General features: G+C 38.0%; 1 long non-coding RNA gene across 1 annotated transcript in view; it reads left to right on the top strand.

Annotated features, from left to right (window-relative positions):
• The window catches only part of LOC141505475 (uncharacterized), a 255,502-nt gene extending 240,143 nt beyond the window's left edge, over positions 1 to 15,359 (top strand). The window contains exon 4 of the long non-coding RNA XR_012473615.1: positions 13,791 to 15,359. This is a non-coding gene — a long non-coding RNA (uncharacterized LOC141505475). The remainder of the gene's footprint in view (positions 1 to 13,790) is intronic.
• The last annotated feature ends 398 nt before the right edge of the window (positions 15,360 to 15,757 follow it).

Here is a 15,757-nt window from a genome sequence, read left to right as displayed (position 1 = left end):
TATATATAAATGCTTTTTCCCTTCTTACTTATTCCCTCAAGGAACTTATCTGGACAAAGGTTGGGGAGAAGAGAGAAGGGAAGCATGATCTCTTCCTGGATCCATTTTAATGACCTCTCTCTAATAAGAGCCCTTGGAAGGAGGAATGACTCTTTTCAGAATGGCTTTAGAATTTTTCTTCCAGGATGTGTTTGTCTCTGCTATCTTGTCAGACCTTTTGAAATATTATAAAAACAAGGGAGGAGGGTGGGGGTAAATAGTCTCATTTGAGCCCGAGCTATTTGAGTAGCTTATAATTGTAGCAAAAGCGTCTAAACAGCATGTTTGTGTTAGTGGTCTGTGGGTTAATTAGTAGGTGCATGTTTGCTTCTGTGGGAATGAGATCTTATTATCCTGTCTTTTTTATTTCGAGACTGACATTTATGAAAGGTTAACAGATATCTAATCTGTAAGAGCAGCCAGCAGCAGCAGGGCTCCCGTCTTGACAGAACATTTTTCCTATTGTTTATTTGCCTGGGAGTCCTCACTATTTGTTTTTCGGCAAGTTTTCTTAAAACATGAAACTCACTGCAGAAGTGGGCCAAGGGCTTTAGCATCTTGGAACCTCTCAGGACTTCAAAGCACCAGAAGGGGACACACACACACACACACACACGACACATAGGGGACACACACACAACACATAGGGGACATGCTTGCACATACACACATGACACACAGGAGACATGCAAACACACATATACACACACACACAGAGGACCCCTTCCTTATTGGCATCTTGTTACCCCATCCTGGGGCAACTGTCTCCCTTTCCCTGAATGCTGAGAGGGGTGACTGAGTGGATCTCTACAGGGGTTCTTGACTCTTCGATCTCCAACAGTCAACTCTGAAACTCGTTTCTGTGTGTGAAGACAGGCAATAGTTCAGCTTCAGAACTAGAATGTTTGAATATTGGGGTTGCAAATTGGATAATGAGAGATTTTCTAACAGGATGTTTTTGGCTGAACAGTGTTGGAACTTCCTCAGAGCAATCCTGGACTGGGAATATTTCCCAAGTTGGAAATTGCCTTGCACTTTGGTCCATTCCTAGGATCATTGTTTGTCTTATCCAGTTTTGTAAATGAGGAAATTAAGTCCTAGAGAGGTCAAGTGATTTTCCCAAGGTCATTCAAGTAGTAGGTTGCAGAGCTGGGAGTATAGTCTAAAAATCCCTGTATCCAAATTTCATGCTATTTCTACTATGTTCTCCTAGCCCCACTTCCCCCCCCCCCCCCCATCAGAGTGAAAAGGTTTCTATATCATGATAGACAAAGTTGTCTATCTAGGAAATAAATACCTTGGAATCCTAATAAAAGGTAACTAACAATAATAGGCTGCAAGGACTTTAGGTCTAGAAGGAACATTTAGTAAGGTTATCTAATCTAATCCTCTCATTTTACAAAGGAGGAAACTAGGTCCAGAAATAAAGGGGGATTCTCTCAAAGTGTCTTACAGTGGGTCCCAATTGGGAAAGGTCTTCATGTCGAGGTTAGAATATTAGAGGTAAGTAGAAGGGATCTTTGCTCTAGATTGGATCGGAAACTTTTCAAGCTATGAGACAATAGGGTTTCATGATTTCCTCAAAGTGGCTAATTCAAGATCACAACCCTTTTCTCCTCAATTCATTTGCACTTTGGAAAATATACTGTTGGATAAGTTTGGCTCATTCTAAAAAAATAGTGATATTCTCTTTAGTATGAATCCCCACCCCCCAATAAGGTATTCTCCTTTTCCCTGGAATGCCTTCAACCCTTCTTTGATCATCTGTGACCTACTTAAAGATTCAGGTGAAAAAAATCAACAACATGACCTTATCTTGGTACAATACTTGAATCTTTAAAGTGCTTTCACATACATTTTCTCCAGCCATTCTTCCCTTCCACCCCTGATCTCTCAATTCATCATTGTCTTGTGAACTCATGGGACTGCCTAAATCTAAACTCACCTGTCATTTTCCATTCTACTTTTTGACTTCTTTTCTGTTGTCCCATTGAATGATAGTCTCTGTGACCGGAAATCAAATTTGTTTGTTGCTGAATGTCCTTTGGATGGGAGGCAAGTTGTTCTCTACTTAGGCTTGAGCATTCTGAGGTACATAGCCCAAACTTTTGACACCACAGATATTTTGTTTGCATCTTTAAGTCTTAAGTCCTATGGAAACTAAAGGGAAGGCAAACAGTGATGGGCAGCAAAGGAAGAGAAGGAAAACCAGAAGGGCAGTGCATACACTGAAAGGAGGGACATGGGACCTCTTTTATCTTTCAGCTAAAATGGCTAAGACCCTGTGAGCTAATCCTGGCTGCTGAGAATGATTATTGCTGTCAGAGCATGACTACAAGTAAATGTTAGAAGGAAAAGGGGCAATGAAGAGACTCAGAATTGAGATATGAAACAAATAAGCCATGAGTCAGCCAGGACTTTGGGAAAAGACTGAAGAAAAATTCTGAAAAGAAAACAGACTCAGCTTATGATCTGCAGCTTTACAAGATATCTCCTTAGAATTCAAACTTGGAAAATGTATTTCTCCATAGAAGAGGATAAGTGAGGTATTGATTGCATTTATTTTTGTATGACACAAAAGGTAAATTAATTCTTTTAGAGCTACGAACATGCTTTTATTACATTCTGAGTAATTTCCCTTGAAAAAGAAAAACATTTTTAAAAACTGCTGCCAATAAAACTAGATTGCCCCTACCCAAGCCCCCCCCACCCCCATTCACATCCTAGATGAGAATGTGTGTCATTATTCATGCACAATCTGATTTCAAATGATTCCTTGTTTACAGTTTGTTTTTGTATTTCCTTATGTAAGCAAGAATTAATACACTCTGACATGAAAGAAATAAGTTAAATTATTTTTATTGCATTTCTTTAGGCCATACAATATGTCTTCTTTAACTCTCAATGATGTAAAATAGCCTGAGAAAAACACAAATAAATATCTATGGAAACAAAGACAAATATCCAAATTGGAAAGAGATGTAATCTGCTGCTGTTGCTATTATTCTCTGCCCCCTTTGCTTGCATGGAATGAGCTGATGGACAAGGGTATCTGTGTCCCACACCAAGCCTGAGGAGTCAAAGTACCCTCCATCTCTCTACTTAGACAAATGTTGCCTCTTCCCATTCATTTATCGTGCAGAGACTCAAAAAAGGTTTGGAATCAAAAATCATATCTAGATGTGCCTGATTCCAGCATATCTGGAGAAAGGACTAACTTTGGTCTGGGGAAACTCTTTGAAATCGCTGCTGCTCTCATTTTTATCACATTGGTTGTAATTTCAGAGTAGCTTTTTAGGTGAATCAAGAAGAGTTTGTTTCCCAGAACCTCACTCATGTTCTAGATGAGGAAACCAGGATTCAGATAGAAAATATGACTTGCTCAAAGTCACATATCTAGCTCATCTCATTTTTCCTGACTTCTAAAGCTGTTAATGAACTTATGTTACAAAGATGGTATCTGATACTAAATACTTTGAATCTTTCCTTCAGGTTAAAACATAAGATCACTGTGAAAAGAATTATTTAACTTCATAGTGACCTAGTCCTTCCTACGTACTCCTGTGTGCTAGAGAAGTTATCTCAGAATGAATACTTACAGAAGGGCATGGCATAGGGAACTCCTGTTGTCAATATTTAGGCACCCTAAGGTACCTAACCCTAGATTAGATTACACCTAACTTTTTTAATGCTGTCAGTTCTATATCATACTTTTCATGTATTTGTAAACACTCACAAATATATACTTACATAAATCTTTACTTTCAAGAAAAAAAAAGAATTTTTTTAAAAGCAGAGATGAAATAGATAAAGTCCTTTGACAGAAATATCATCTATGGTAGTAACACAGTTGTAAAGATTGACCTTATGAATCAAGTATTATGATGCCCGTTGGGAACCTACGGCCACCTGTATCCCTGAGACTGTCTTTTTGTTTCTTGCTGTGCTCTCTGCAGAAATGGACTTTAATCTACCCTCCAACTAAAATAAAAGTTTATTCCTCTTCATCTATTCATAGAGCTTAAGCAGAGAGCACTGGGACTTAACTAGTTAGCAACCATAGCTTATTATCTAAGTTGTCTGGTCCCTCTCCATAGCTGCCTTCTAAGCACAGAACATTTAATTAAAGAAGAAATACCTATATAGAGCTAGAGTCAGAGACTCTAGAATTCAAGGAAAACAGATCTGAAAGTCAGAAAGAGAATTCAAATCTAATGTTGAGGATGTTATAACATTTACAATTCTTGTTGCTGTTCCAAACACTGATCCCCAGTATGGTGGCAGGATGGTATGATATGGGTGGTTTGATACAGTGGAGTTGTAGGGGAAAAGAGACCTTAGAATCAATGGTATCCTATAGGAAGGAATGATCCAGAGTAGTCAATCAACAAACATTTAGTAAACATCTGGCATATTCAAGGACATAAGATAGGATCTGGGGAATAAAAGACAAAAATGAAGCAGCCCCTGTCCTCAAGAAGCTTGCATTTTATTGGGGGGAGACAAAATGTACTTATAGACATATATGCAAAATATATGTGAAATGGAAAATAAGATAATTAGGGGGCATGGGAGAGTCATTGAATTAGCAAAATTGGCACCAAAGGAAGAATGGAGTTTACTACAAAGAAGGAGGAGGAGAAGCCCACTTTTCTGTCATCCTGACTCCACGAAGCAAAACCCCCTTTGCCCTTTTGTCTTATACCTTTTGTCTCTATCCCATTATGGTTTCTCTCTATTAGCTTATAAGGCACAGTTTTCAAGGGTCCCAACATATTTTGAAATGAAAAGTATTGAATAACTCTTCCATACACAGTTATTTTCCAATGTACCTATTTTATGAATATTAGGTGCTTTTCAGCAGTTCTGCTTTCCATCCAACTTAACATCCTATCCAACCCTCCTCTCCACTAATTCCAACCTGCCTTGGCCTTCTCATTGCCTTTTAATTTAATAATTACTTGAAACAAGTTGAAGAATATCTAAGTTGCCTCATGCACTTACTAGCTATGTGATTTTCAGCAAGTTGCTTAAAATCTGTTTGCCTCAGTTTCCTCAGCTAAAACACCAGAATAATAGTAATATCTTTTTATTGATTGTTCCCTTCCCTTCCATTTCCTAATCAGTCAATGACCAACCCTGTGTTAGGTCATTGCTGCAAGGAGATAGAGACTGTGAGATCCTACATTTCAAGAAGGTCAAGATATAGGTATGATATAAGTTAAGTTCCGATAGTGGAACCAGAGCAGTGGCTTAAAGAATAATAACTTGAGTTTCAATCTTTAGGACCAAGTATCATCTTTACTGACTTTTCAGGATCTAGTAGGGGACAGATAGGCAACATAGTGAAAAGAGCACTGGGCCTGGAGTCAGTAAAATCTGAGTTTAAATCTGACCTCAAGGACTTACTAGCTATGTGATCCTGGGCAAGTCACTTAACCTCCACTTTTCTCAGTATCCTCATCTGTAAAATGGGTTTAATAATTGTACCTGCCTCCCAGGGTTATTGTGAGGATCAAATGAAATGATAATTCTAAAGTGCTTAGTACAATATTTGACACATGATAAGTGCTAATTATCATTATCATTACCATCATCATCATAGATTATTGTTATTGTTATTATTATTATTATTATTATTAGTTTCTTCCTGGACTCATCACAGAGTTAAAGGAATCTGGGTCTGCCAATGATAAATACCTGAGACTCCAAACTGGAATCTGCTTTCAGGTTGACCTTGACCATTGTTGACTACAACATTTACAAAACCAACCTAGCTGCTTTGAGCTATTCCACATCTTCCATTAACAAGAACACCATGGGAGACCATAAAATGCCTTGCCAAAGTCTATGTACAGCATATCTCTACACTGAATTAGTCTTCTGGTATAGAAAATGAAGGGAAGAGAATGATAAGATTCATATAGGCAGTGTGGGATGGAATAGAACAGAATGGAACAGAATAAACATTTATTAAATGCCTACTATGTACTAGTACTATTCCATTTGATCTTCATTCTCAATGTTGATGAATAAGAATATCATGCAATATATGAGTAAAATCAAGAAAGAAAAGTGCTACTTATACAAGGGAGAAGGTCTTATGATGGTTGTGGGGATTCTTGGGGATAGTGTTCCCTTTTATCTGACTTTATCTGATCTCCCAAAGGCCAAAATGTCTCTCAAAGGAAGAGATGAGTGACTTAAGATAAGTGACTTAATATTGTGTTTTGGGAATTTACAGCAGGATTATTTGATATAAGCACAAATTAACTAGCTAACCCTCTAAGAAGGCTAGTGTGATATTCTGAAATAAAAATGGGGATGGGGGGGTAGGGGTCAGCCTAAAGGGGACTATGACTTTCAAAGATCCATATGTGACCTGTGCATCCTATGAATGAATGTGCCAGGGTGGTTTAGCATCATCATTTTTCTCCCATTCCTGATGCAGATATACACATTGGTTCTTTTCCATTCATCATAGAACTGTGGGACTGATATATTGTCACTTTATCTCCATATTATTAATGACTCCACCATAATTTAAAAAGATTTAGTTACTTTACATAACTTCCACAGAGGCTGGCATCTGCACTAAGGCTACCAGTACAGCTTAAATTTGTTCCTAAGTAGTCCAATCCCTTCATAATAGATTGGTTTCTGTTGATCTTTTTTCTCACCCAATAAGCAAAGTGATAATGTGATCCTGTCTCTGAGCCTTGTCACTTGGTGCTAAACACTGCCTCTATTCTCATGGTTATCTACCTATTATCTGCCTAATATCAGTTGCTGAAAACATAATCGAGGGTCCATTATTCTCATGGATCTATCCAAGACTCATAGGGCTAAGAAGATGACTGATATGAAAAGGGAATTTGGATTTTGTCCATTCTAACCCCTTCATTTTACAATTGAAGAAACTGAAATTCTCAGAAAGGAAGGAATTTCCTTCAAAGCTAAATTAAAAAAAAATCTATAAATGGTGGTAGAAACAGAACTAGATGCTAGGACTGTTGATTCCTAGTCTGGTGAACTTTCCACTGTCAGGCATAATTGTCTGTGGTTCTGAGTTGTAGACTGCTTTAGGTCAAAGTTCCCTGACCTGGCTGGATCACTACCCTCTGCTCCATGTCAGTGCCATCCCTCATTTGTCCCTCTCCCATTCTGCCCTACTCTTCCATGATCATTTTCTAGATCTCTCTCTTCTATTGACAGCAATATGCCCTTTAAAATGAACTTGTGTATTCCTTCCCTTGAAATTTGCATTTAATTTTCTGTCTACATTGAATGGGCCTTGAGAAGTTAAATGATGTGCCCAACATAGGGACTGATCTGAACTCATAAAGGAAATCCCCCACTGGCATTTCACTAGACCATTAAAATCACAGTTGCTGTCTTTATTATTTTTTAAAAAGCACATCTTTTTCTTTGAGTAGAATGTAAATTCCTTGAGGTCAGGAACCATTTCCATTTTTGTCTCCAGCACAGTACCTGATATATAGAAAGTGTTAACAAATTCCTTTTGAATTGAACTTGTTAAATGGAACTTTTTTAAAAATAAGAATTTAAAGAGCAATTAGGATTATGAAACATCTCTCTCCATCTCAAGATTGGGGTGTGTGGGCAGGAGCGCAAAGAGAACCATCAATTCAGATGCTAGTGGGTGAATACAAAAACCAAGGTGGTTTTTTTTCTCCCCCTTAGCAAAGTAACCAGTCAGTCAGTCATATGGGGTTTAGCATTCCCTTTGAGTCATTTGCTGCTGAATGATAGCAAAGCTGGAGCTAGCAACCTCCTTCCCCCTTTCCCCTATTTCAAGCATCAAAAACCACATTTTAAGCTTAACAAAATGGGCCTTTCTAGGTTGGGGAGTAGTCTGGGACAGGAAGGGGCTAAGGGAGGAAGGGGTAGTTTCCTAATTAAACTAATTATTCTTGCTAAGTGCCGATGACCTCTATTGTTTCTGCCCTGCTGAATATTATAAATGCTGTCAGTCCTATCTCAATTTAGCATCATGTTACCTTACCCTAGTCATGGCTATTCCTGACAGCAAAATATGATTTGATGCAATAGGGTCAAAGGAAGGAAAGAACAATTCACAAAAATCAAACTTCTGACAATCAAATAAAGCTCAATTCTTCTCTTTAATAGAGAAAAATAATTTCTCCAATATAGGATAGTGTTGGAGAGAGCATTGTAGATATTACACTTCAAACCATGCATCCCTGTAGGTCTACCTTTCGCCTATTAGTGATTTTTATAGATTCCAGGTGGCATTAATCTGTAAGATGTCTTAGGCATGAGATCTGCCTCTGGCAAACACTCACTCTGCCCATTTCTTTGCTTATACTTTGGTTTGCTGCATATCCTGTCTGTTAGCCTTGTTGTCCCTCATTCTGCTTATTGAAGGAGCGCCGAACATGAAGCAGATAACTCTGACCTGCTATTCTGGCCCATGATCATTGTCAACACAATGATGGAAGTGTAAAATTCTCAATTTATCTTCTTTCAACAGCTATTGCCCTGCTTCAACTGTTTGTGTGGGAGTCAAAGTGAAAAATGAGATTTCCACTTTCCAAATTGGAAAAGAGAATGCTCTATATCTATCTATGTTAAGAAGAATTCTCTTTTATGCTTCTCACTTCTGGTTGGAAGATTTTCAGGGATTTGCCATAACTAAGGTCAGCAAGATATAAATGAGAGAAGAGACAGGAAAAGGATAAATACCATGAGACCATGGAAGGGGCCCAGTAATGCCAAATTCACACTAGCCTATTCTACCTCTAGTTGAATTTCCAAATTGCTACTTTAAAACTATACTACTTTTATTTTTTTTTTTTTGGGGGGGGGGGATAGTTCCGAGATTAAATAACCCCAAGGACCATAATATCTACAAGATAAGTCCTGGAGTAAGTTGTGAGTCTGAGAAGTCAGAGCTCCTTTGCCAACCAGCTCAGACCATGTTGCCTCATGCCTCCTCCTTCTTCTTGGATTCCTATTGAATTTCAAAGGCTGATAAGGCTGAAGAGGAAAGGCATGGAACCTTTCCACAAACTGAAGCTATTAAAAATCCAATCTAACTACCTGGGCTCCAAAGGGTTAAAAATAACCACTTAAGAAAAATATTTCAGTGCCTGGGCTCTCCTTGGACATTAGAATGATAAAATTTAAAACTAGTGAGGGAATATAGAATCAAAGATATAGAGCTAGAAGGGAGCTCAAAGGCCATTTTATAATAATAATAATAACAACAATAATAATAAGTAAACTTTATACATTTTAAGATTTGCTAGGTGGTACAATGGATAGAGCACTAGACCTGGAGTTGGGAAGATGCCTTTTCCTGAACTCAAATCTGATCTCAGTCATTTACTAGTTGTTGAGTGATCCCGGGGAAGTCACTTGACCCTGTTTGCCTCAGTATCCTCATCTATAAAATGAGCTGGAGAAGGAAGTAGTAAACCATGTCAGTATTTTTGCCAAGAAAATCCCAAACAGGGTCACGGAGAGCTGGTCACAATTGAAAAATTGTGGTCACAATTTAAAAATACCAAGCACTTAAGATTTGCAAAGTGCTTTCCATATTTTATCTCATTTGATCCTCCCAACAGCCTTGCTAGGTTTTGTTATCTTCATTTTACCAATGAGGACACTGAAGCTGAGAGAGATTCAGTGGTCCAGGGTCACACTGCTAGTAAATATCTGAAGCAGGATTTGGGTCTTCTTGATAATGAGCCTAGGATACTAACCTCTGTGACATCTAACTGCCTAGACCAATCATCTTACTTTACAGATAAAAAAAAAAAAAACTTGAGGTTGCAGAGATCAACTAGTCTGACACTTTCATAAGAGATGAAGTGACTTAAAAGATTCACAAAAAAGGAGTTAAAATGAGGAGGTGGCATTTGAATCTGTCTTCTGACTTCAGCACTATTTAGACTTACAGTCCTGAATTTCTAATCCTGCTTCAGACAATTACTCTCTATGTGATCCTGAGCAATCCCTTAGTCTCAGTTTCCCTATTTGTAAAAATGATAATTGTTATACACAACACCAAATAGTTGTTCTGAGGATCTATTAGGTATATGTAAAATATAAGTATAGATTATAATATGCCTACATTCTCATGCTGTGAGATTATTATCAATAGATGATCTAGTCAATGGAATGTATATTTCTTGTGGATAATAGTTTGGCATTTGGACTATCCATTTTTTTATCCTCACTTTCTTATGAATTATTCCTTTTCTTTCATCTTGAAATATGTCAATCAGGACCTATATAAATATCATTTTCTATTACAGATATTACATAAATTATTTTTTACTTTATCTTTCACAATGTCTCTTTTTTATTATATTTGTTACATACAAGTCATCTTCAGTAATCTGCTCCAACCTATATTGCAACCCAGGTGAACCTGAGAAAAGAATACAGGGAAGTGATTTGATCCAATAATATGATTCTCCATTGAATGGTACCCCCCAGCTCCCCACCCCCAGAAGACATTGAAGAAGCAATGAAGAATAGAAAACAGCACATTACTGACAAGAAAGCACATGAAGAAAGAATTTTAAAGGGAGGTCACTAGAGAAATGTTCAGCAAATACTAACTGAAAAAGCCACAAACTTTAATTATAATTCATAATTTGCCTAGACTTAACAACTCATGTGAATGGGCAAGTCACTTAAACTTTGTGCCTTGGTATCCTCATTTATAAAATGAAGCATCAGGAAAAGATGACCTGGAAGGACTTTTCGAGTTCTAGATGAGTATTGGAGTAATACAGTTTATTTCTCCAGTGTTTAGGAGAGTGTCTGGCACATAGTAAATAACTAATATATGTCTATTCAATTTTCCTTCCTTCCTTCCTTCCTTCCTTCCTTCCTTCCTTCCTTCCTTCCTTCTTTCCTTCAAGTTGCCTTCTAAAATTCATTTAAAATTATAGAGAGACATGAATGTCATCTCTGGTTGAATTTGTTGAAGTGATAGATAAGAGTGCAGGTCCACAATGAACCATTCTTATGAGAGATGAAGAACCGAACAGGGAAACCTATCATAGCCATTTTGCCAAAGTCACCGGGCAGCCATCAAGAAAGCGTATTGCTTCTTGGGAGAAGTTTGAAATAATATTTTCTCCCACCAGCCAGAATGATGTTTTATACAGAGAGGTCAGAAGACTTCTTGATTTGAACAAATATCAAGAACTGAGGGAGCCCAGATAGTTTCTTCTCTTTGGATCATGAACTGTTTGCTGTTGGAAACATCTTCATAGATGGGTGCAGTAGCTAAACATAACAGGAGCTGAGGATGATGATATCCGTCATTGGAAGAAAGCCCCAGAGGACCTTTATAAAGCTACCCTCTTAAACTCAATCCCCCAATATGAGACTGCAGTGACAGGCGATGAATTGCTCCAGTTGGTTAAGAGGGCAAGGTCAAGGCGTAGCAACCCTGGCTGTATGCTGCCATTAAATCAAGTGTTAGGGCTTGGAGAAGATGTGCATTGTGCGTGTGCTGTGTGTGTGTGTGTGTGTGTGTGTGTGTGTGTGTGTATGTGCGTGCATATATGTGCATATGGGATAAGTGAAGATGGAGACCCTCCTTCAAGAGCAAAAATCACCATAATTAGAGGAAATGCTACAAGTTCATTTCCGCAAAGAGAGTGAGTGAGAGAGAAGGAGCTTAAAGACTAGATGTTTAGACAGCCCTGCAAGCCCCCTTGTGACCTTACTCTGATATTTAACAAAACATTAATCTTCTTGCCAGCAATTATAAAGAATACAGTGATGTAGCTGGAGCTCAGTGAGTGAGTAATAGTAATTCCATTGTTCTCCTTTATTTATGCCTTGGCTGTACCAGGCAGATGAGGTAAGTTAGGGCTTTTTATATGTTATTATTCTGAACTGGCAATACATAAAGAATGCTTACACAAATATCTGTCTGTTTCTGAGGCACTGTTTCACACCTCCTTACAACTCACGATCAAAGCGTTTCAACATTTTATTATGAAATCATGAAAATCCCCCCTCTAGTTTGCATATGAATTACAGCCTTTTTTTCCCCCTTAAGCACTAGTGTACCACAGTGACAGTGCCTTTTGAACTGAGGAACAGAACAAGGTGTTACACATTTATTTCTCTTAGGCGGGTGACTTGCGGAATAATGTCACAGAATGTTGTTTGCAGGAGTATGGTCCAACCTCTTGGCTGAATACAAAAGACTTCCCAGCAAAAAAAAAAAAAAGAAAGAAACAACAACAACAACAAAAAAAAACCCTATCTATGTGAGAAGGCCAATGATTCTGGTTCCCTTGTTGGGAAACAGGATTCAATGCGAAAGCATCCATTTGGGAGGGAAGGAGAAAGAAAAGGTTACATACCTCGTAATTTAAAGCCAACACAAAGAACATCTTTCCCTCCCTAAAAATAAAATAAAATAAAATCCCTTTGAAAGCTGAGGTTATTTTTTGCCAAGGACAGTAAACTCAAGGCTGCCTGATTTTCACTGGCTTTGCTGTTGGATGGAGACTTGAGGTTCTCATATGAGCATTTGAGAATCAGTAGTCTTTCTTGCTGGATTAGCATAGGAACCAAATGTCTTCTTCTCTAGTTGGTCTCTCTCTCTCTCTCTCTCTCTCTCTCTCTCTCTCTCTCTCTCTCTTCTCTTCTCTTTCCAAATGTGAAGATTGAGGTTGGCTGTCCAAGTAAGCACATTGAGTTTATGAGACTATCTCTTGTATCTTTTGAATGTTTCTTAAGCAATTGTGTAAGGAATAAACAGAACACAGAGAGAATAAACAAGGCCACATTTTCATAAAGAAAGCATTGTTGAGGATTCACAACAAGGCACATGTATTTATGAAAGATAATTTCAAACTCCTTTATTAATATTATTGTCTTGGCCCCAAGTTTTAAAGGATTTACAAACTAAATGGGCCTTGTGAAAATATCCTTTCTTTTTTTGGAGGGGTGTGGTACAGGAATGTGAGAAAGGATTGAGAAGTAAATGAAATAGAAATGGAACTGAATTTTGTCCTTTCTATAATATAGTCACAAAGATTGAAAAATCCCCCATCAGACTTCAGACATGGGTCTGAACTGTGGTTATGCAGAGCAATGGAGAGTTGCCAAGACTACTGGACTGATGAAGAATGCTCCCTTTGTTAGGACAAAGTCTTTGATTGGAAAAAAAATAATTAATTTTTTTGTTGAGTTGGAAGTAGTTAGATGGAAAAGTGAGGACCTGAAACAGATTTTAAACCATCTTTATGAGAAAAACCTGTTTTAAATCTTCTCAAGTTAGAGGCAATCTAGTCCTCCCTCATTTTACAAAGGAAGAAACTGAAGTGCTCCCATTGTGATCTCTGCTCATAAGGTGTTCTCTAAGAATATCTTCCTTAGTGCTCTTTACTTAATTAAAAACTCTTCTAAACCCAGCTCAGGGCCTTCATGCTCTAGGATGCCTTTCCCAATCATCTGGTCATATTAGCCTCTCAGATCTGGGAGAAACTCCAGATGCTGCCTTCCTAGATCTGGACAAAAATCCCCTTTAAAACATGCTTAGGTGGGCTCTGAAAGTCCTTGCTGGAAGACCCCAGTCTAAGGGAAGCAGACCACTTCTAGCATGAGACCATTTCATATTTGGACAACTTTATCGGAAGTTTGTTTTTTTGTTTGTTTTTTCTGACCCAAAACCCAAATTTGACTCTTTGCAACATCTAACCATGGTCCCTATTTCTGTCATTTAGGGTCAAGTGGATCAAGTCAAATACTCCTTCCATATGATAATCCCTCAAATACTTGAAGACAGCTAGCTTTAGAGAAGCATGGAAAGGCTTGCATGAACTGATGCTGAGTGAAGGGAGTAGAACCAAGAGAACATTCATTGTACACATTAACAACAACCTCTGATGGATGCAGCTCATCTCAGCAGTTCAGTGATGAAGGACAGTTCTGAGAGACCTGTTCTGGAAAATGCCAACTACATCCAGAGGGAAAAACTATAGAGCCTGAATGCAGAGGAAAGCATACTCTGTTTACTTTTAAAAGCTTCTTTTATGTTTTTTCTTTCTTACTCTTGGTCTTTTCCCCATAGTTCTAGTTCCTCTTTTACATTATGACTAATATGGAAATATGTTAAACACGATTGTACATGTACAACTTGTCACCAGATTGCTTGCTACCTGGAGGGATGGAGGAAAAGGAGGGCTGTGGAACTCATAAACTTGAAAATGGATAAATGTTGAAAACTATCTTTGCATGTAATTGGAAAATTGAAATAAATTTTTAAAATAATCCATTGTTTAGTTTGAAGTGAATCCTGAAGAAAAAAAAGTAGCTACTAGAAAACTTTCTGTACATTTAGCACCTACTGTGGTGACACCCCCTATTTCTTTTTCTTTTTTTTTTAGGTTTTTACAAGGCAAATGGGGTTAAGTGGCTTGCCCAAGGCCACACAGCTAGGTAATTATTAAGTGTCTGAGACCAGATTTGAACCCAGGTACTCCTGACTCCAAGGCCAGTGCTTTATCCACTATGCCACCTAGCCACTCCCCACTATGCCACCTAGCTGCCCCGACACCCCCTATTTCTATACTACCACTCTATAGGAAGCACTAAGAACCTTTAGAGATGATGAAGTTTAAAATGAAATGTGAAGTAGTATACCTGTATTGCAAAGTGACCTTTATTTACTCACCAATCACAATTTGTGTTGTTAACTCCTATTAATATTAGGTTATGCAACACATGTATTTTCCTAGATAATCCAAGTTCCTCTGTTTCCTAATCTGTAAAATGAGAGGAATTGAATCAAGGACCTCTTATATTCCTTCTGGCACTTAATATTTGAGCCTGTGGTCTTAGGAATCTATATGCATTTTATCCCATTGTCCCTCAGTCCTCAAGGAAGGAAAGAAGAATGTAAATATTTATAAAGTATTTAGTATATTTCTGGCTCTATGATAAGTGCTAGAGATACAAATAGAAACAAAAAGAAAGACAGACTCTGCCTTCAGGAATTTACTTCCAGTGAGGGAAGACCACATTGAAAAGGGAAGTGGGAAAAGTGTATGTATTATGGGATGGAGGCAAATGGGGGATGATTTTAAAGTCCAGAAAACCTTAAAAAATGGTTGGGAGGAGAATGAAGGTAAGCTTGGGACCCACCACAAAATGGAAACTCCAAGAAGATCTCGCCAGTGGGAGAAGGGGGTGGACTGATGGATTGAGAAGAAATATTCCATGGTGACCAACCATGCAATTGAAGGGGTCTCAAATGCTGAGGAAAGTTCCAGGATGATCCAACAGTAGAAGGGGCATGGTTATGGAATCTGAAAAAGTCAGGGACAGGCCTGGAGAAGTGTTCAGAGGAGAAATTTTACTGAATTCTAATTTCATAATGGTTGTTCTCTTCTTTAGCTTTCCTGCCTTCTTATAAATTCATAGAGAATGAATTAGTTTATATTCCCTTCATTATTAGTTGAGGTAATTGCCATTATTAACTAAACACAAAAACAAAACAGAATTAAAGACAAAAATAATTACAATTTCACATAAGTATCTCAACATAAAGAGAAAAAGAAAAGAAATATGAATAACCAGATAATTAGTGGAGCCCCAACAAAAATTGGCTAATGACACCTCCTCCATTCCCTCTTCCTCACCTTTAAAAAAGCAACAGAAGCCTGTGACGTTGTATACCGCAAATCCAAAA

The sequence above is a fragment of the Macrotis lagotis genome, chromosome 1, assembly GCF_037893015.1.
Source record: "Macrotis lagotis isolate mMagLag1 chromosome 1, bilby.v1.9.chrom.fasta, whole genome shotgun sequence".
Lineage (NCBI taxonomy): Eukaryota > Metazoa > Chordata > Mammalia > Peramelemorphia > Peramelidae > Macrotis > Macrotis lagotis.
Note: the sequence above shows the minus strand (reverse complement) of the source record. Positions and strands in the feature narration are given on the sequence as shown.